Below are 5,136 nucleotides of genomic sequence, written 5' to 3'. Positions count from 1 at the left end.
TTGGGAAATTATTAGTTAAATGAAAATTTTGTTATTTTAATTGACTCTTTGGCACATTATTGAGACGTCAAATTGTAATTTAAATATGATGAGCTATAAAGCTTTAATTCAACTCTCAATGTTATGCATTAAACAAGCTACATATATGCAGTAGCAGCAGCAGCTGGACATCTTATTTAATTAATTGCTTTTTTGGCCAGAAGGCAAAAAGTCGTCTAATGGTCAAAGCAGGCAGACAAAAAAAACTGATTTGCCAAATGCTGCTGCTGCATTAATTAATTACAGTAATAATTAGAGCACTCAACTCAAAATGTAAAGAAAATGGCCAAAGCTGAGATATGTTTTATAGCATATAAAATACGTTCATATTGAAGTCATAGCAAGCTAAAATTCATACAGCTCCAATGGGTTTACCATAGATTCAAGTTAATCATTTAAAGAAGCTTTATTTAATTTTTTATTCGGGCAAGCTAAGCCGTCATTAGAGCCAATCAATAGTCCAACAGAAGAATTCAATTAGTCGCACTGAATAACTTCGTTAGGTTGGCCGAGGTACGTGCAAAAATATTGCGCATACGCCTCGTGTCCACCTAGTTGAGCTACATTTTAGTGTCTTTGGCTTTGCTCTGTAAGCCTAAGCCCAAGTCTGGCCAAACGATTGACTCAGATACATCTGCTTTCGTTTGCAATCTGTCAGCCAGGCTGGCAGGCAGACGGCCAAGCCATCAAGCAGCCGGGGTAGACGTTTTGTGGCCACAGCTTTCGGCGCTAACGCACTTAAATCATTAGCATGTGCCAGCTGTCGCTCATTCATCATGAAAAGCTCTACGATTCACTGAACTCTGCAAAATGCACAAAATCTGCATTATATTGAATTATTTTTAGCTTATTCTAATGTTTGGCGCACAAAAATACAACTTTTAATTGAGGATTTTAAGAAGTTTAATGTGTCAAGACCTGCCCTTAATTAAAAAATTATTATGAATTTGTAATCAATTTATTTGAACCCCTTGCTTTCTCAGAAATAAGTGCAAGCTTTATCCTAACTAAACTAACAAGTATTTTATTTATTACATTTGCATTTCTTGCATTAAGATTTATTTAATTTTCTGTGCTTTTTTAGTTTTACTCAGCAGAAAAGTTTTGTCATTATTCACGCTGCGATTTGCAACACTTTCCACCTGACTCACCTGGCTGAGTCGAGTCGTTTGCACCTGCTCAAATGATTTCTTGTCTGGCTAACTTCAATTTCTACTTACTTACAACTGCAATAAAATTGTTTTCCTTTTGTTTTTATTGCTTCAGAGCTGTTTGCATAGTTTGATTGAAATTCGTTTGAAATGTGTGCAAGTTTTTTATTATTTTTTAAAAAATAGTTTATGCTCTGCTGCTGACTTGAATTATCTAAAGATTAAAGAGCTATTTTATTTTGACCAGCGTGAATTGAACCTGGCTTTGGCAGAGAGAAAGTTGAGCTTTTGAGTTTTTCTATTTTCATTATATGTGGTCTGGCTGGTGGCAAAGGTTTTCAGCAAAAGTTTTGTTCAACTATTTAAATGGTATAAAAGAAGATTTGTTTTGAGGCTTAACCGTGCCTTTGAGGAGATAAACAATAATAATAACTCTCTTGAGGTTTGGGCATAACATGCTTTATTTCTTATTTGAAAGCCCTATACTTTTAGACAAATTTAAAACAACTTAAAAGTACACCAAGAGTTTATCATCATTCACAATTTTGATTTCACCTGAATTTCGCTTGAAGTAACTGAAACTTTTCATGTCTTAATACTCAATTTTAATCACGTTTGTTTACAGTAAAACATAGCAAAAGGAAAGAGAGAATCATGCTAAATGTAACCTCAATTCAGTGGGTTGAAAGCCAAGGGATAAAGGTCCGTCGCAACATTGTTAACAATAATTAACACACAAATAACTGAAACGCGCGAGTCTCTGAATGGAAAATTATGTAAGCACAATGTTGACACTGCCATGAATTATGCAATAAAGAAATAATAGCGTTAGTTAAAATATAACAAATCAGCTTCTAAACCACAGCAAATGTGTAGCTATTGTAACGAATGCTTGTGCAATTATTATAGCTGCAGAAATTGTGATGTAAATATGTAAATGATGTATATGGTATTAGATAAGAACAAAGTATATTTGATTACTTTTATGTATGTTAGAAACACGTAATAAATAGTCAATTATATAATTATATTACAATGTATATTTTATTAATTTATAAAATAAATTTTTTTAATTTAATAGCTGAGCATCAGCATACATAGTGATAATTTAATTTAAATGAAGCATACGCTACGTAAGCCAAATGTAGTTTAAATAGTAGATTAGTTTGTTAAAAATTATAATTCAAGTTTTAAATTGAAACATGTTATTTAGGCCCTTGCTCCTTTTTTCGTTTGTTACATTGCCACTCAAAAGCAAGAAGAAGCTTGAAGGTATTTATTTCGTGGTATTGGATTTGTTAAATATCTGAAAGTTGTGCTAACTAACTAATTTCTAGAAATAAAAATGATGATTTTTATCTGGCAGTAGATAGTGAGCTTATTAATGCTTACTAATCAACAATAGAAGAAGCCAAAGCGTGAGTTGATTGTTGTTTAGATCATCAGCTGACATACTGCGTTCGTCATGTGCCTTAATATGAAAACTTAATTAAGTTAAAGTCTTTATGTAATCCTTAGCGAAGTTTCTTCTTTTGCTTCAGCCTTAGACAGCGCAGTTGTAATCATGTTAACACGGCGTATGCGCAATGCGTAGCACATTCATAACTCAGCTAAAATTCAAAATCCGGTTCAGATATATCTAAGTACTAGCACGTAAAGTAGATTTATGTCAAAATTTCTTATATATATATAATGAAGATATGCTATATATACATATATTTGTAAGCACGCAGCTCCCTTGGCACGTTCACTGTTGGCCTTTTTTAGGCTTGCCTTTGCGTAAATTCTTTGTAAATAAATTGTGGTTGCAAATGTTCATGCTTCGCGCTATACATATATATATATAATATGTGTGTATTATATATATCATATTTTCGTGGGAATTCTTCATTTTGTCTTGTTCATATTTTAATTATTTAAGTTGTGTGCCTCACAGCTGCTGTTGGCTGGATATGCTTGGCACGTGCTGGGCTTTCGCGGCAGATTTCCTAATGAGTTTGTTGTTGTGGTGAGCTAAATTTATGTGCTGGTCACTAGTTGGATTGTTATACAAGCCAGAAATAATGTTAAGTGTGGGCTAAGTTAAAATAAAACATAAATTATCTAATGAAATATTTGACAACAAAAATGAGAAAATCTTAATTTGAAAATATTTTGTTGTCTTCAACAGATGCGAAGAGATGTAAAGGAAAGGATATCTATTTATGTGGTGAGCTGGGTAGCGGTTTGAAATATATAAAACTAAATGTATATATATAATTTTACATATATATCATTTCCTGGGATAACTCATTTAATTTTCCTATTATTGATTTGCCTCAGATGTTGATCCTTCAATACTATCGCTTAAAAAGAGCCCAAGTTCGGCCGCTTCGTGCTTCAGTCAGAGCAAATGTCTGTCTGTCTTAGCTGTTTAGTAAGTCACCAAAATACAATAACTTATTTACACACTTATCTAGCTGGCACATCCATTTGGACCCTAATTCAATTATCAGTTATCGGGACAAAGTCAAATCCCAATAATCAATGAAGATTTAAGTAGCAATCGAACCTTTTTGCAATCTTAAGCTCTGAGATTATTTAAAATAAATTTTAACTTTTTAAGAAGTTTTCTAAGTATTTTAATGGCGCTTGGCAAACTTTAGGCTCTTCCTCTCTTTGTGTGTTTCTAAATCAAGCACGCGTTGTTTACTTTGGGCCCATATCAATAAGTCTTAAGTTATTGAAAATCTTTGCTGAAGAATCTTCTCGCTTAAAGCTGCTGCTTCTGATGCTGCTCAAAAACTTTTGATGGCACGCAACAAATTTGAGCGCCTAAAAGGCTAAAAAGAGCAAAACAAAATAATAAAATGGAGAGTGAAATATGACAGACAGAAATACGAGCGCAGGTCGGTGGCAAACAATGCGACGTTGCTCTGGCCAAAAGCTGTGCCGGCCGCCCGGCGTGTGGCATGTGATAACTTTCATGTGGCTGTATGTGAATGATGCCAGATGCGATTTATGTCTGAACAAAATGCGACCAAAAGGCGATGTCAGTGAATGACAGAAGCCAGAAGCCAGAAGCTTCAAGCTAGTCAATGCCTATTGAAGCGAAGGTCCAACACACGCTAAACAACTTATTTGGCTTTAAGTCGTTTAACACATATTACACATACGCCCCATTGAGCAGCGCGGCAAGAAGATAGCAAAGTTTATGACTTTCCTGAAACCAAAATGGTGCAAGTATTGAAGCTTCATTTGTTGCCCTTTAAGTATCACAATTGTCGACATTTTCCAAGTAAAATTTTTAATATTTTTCAATTTATTTTCACCACTCTAAACAGCGATGCCTAAATGTTTTATCATGCTCAACTGCTGCCAGCAGCACGTCATACATAACGAAACTGAGCTAAGCAAATGTCAACGCCAAAAACTGTGAAGTCAAACAAGGCGACAACAGGGAGAAGAGGTCCAACAAATTGCTCACTAAATATGTTGACTTACCCTTGTCAGCTGTCCTTGTTATGCTGATTGCGGTTTTGCTTCGTGATGCCACTTAAATGAAGCACATATTAACGCTCAACTCAACAATAAACTTAATGCTAAATTTGACTGCCAAATGTGCTTTATATACACATAACATATATGTGTATATATATACATACATAGTTAACCTTCTAAGCCTGTTCAAGCAGCTTTCAGTGTCATATGGGAATGTTCACTTTAAAGCTTGCCGTGGCGCAGTGTGGTTGGCGTCGTTATGGCTTTCGCTTTATAAACTTTTATGTCGTATGCGAAACAATTTGATGGACATATTATGAGCACGCGCTTGTAAACAAGAACAGCGAAATATATTTTCAGCAAAGAGAAGAATCAACAACAAAACAAAACAACAAGAAACAAACAGAAATTTATAAATCTGTAAGAGAAATGTGGATACTTCGGATTATAGTGAAAATTATTGAAT

At 34.3% G+C, this 5,136-nt stretch overlaps 1 long non-coding RNA gene across 3 annotated transcripts; it reads left to right on the top strand.

Moving 5' to 3' along the window:
- The first annotated feature begins 3,038 nt into the window (after positions 1–3,038).
- On the top strand, positions 3,039–3,806 carry LOC111596320. Of its 3 annotated transcripts, none has more exons than XR_003944295.1 (3): positions 3,039–3,198; positions 3,361–3,437; positions 3,513–3,806. It is a non-coding gene; the product is annotated as an uncharacterized LOC111596320 (long non-coding RNA). The 3 variants fall into 3 exon arrangements; XR_003944294.1 differs by having other exon boundaries at positions 3,039–3,255; positions 3,361–3,399; XR_002751245.2 differs by having other exon boundaries at positions 3,039–3,255.
- Positions 3,807–5,136: the final 1,330 nt, after the last annotated feature.

The sequence above is a fragment of the Drosophila hydei genome, unplaced genomic scaffold (genome assembly GCF_003285905.1).
Source record: "Drosophila hydei strain 15085-1641.00,03,60 unplaced genomic scaffold, DhydRS2 tig00008116-arrow-pilon, whole genome shotgun sequence".
Lineage (NCBI taxonomy): Eukaryota > Metazoa > Arthropoda > Insecta > Diptera > Drosophilidae > Drosophila > Drosophila hydei.
This window is presented reverse-complemented; position numbering and strand designations above follow the sequence as displayed.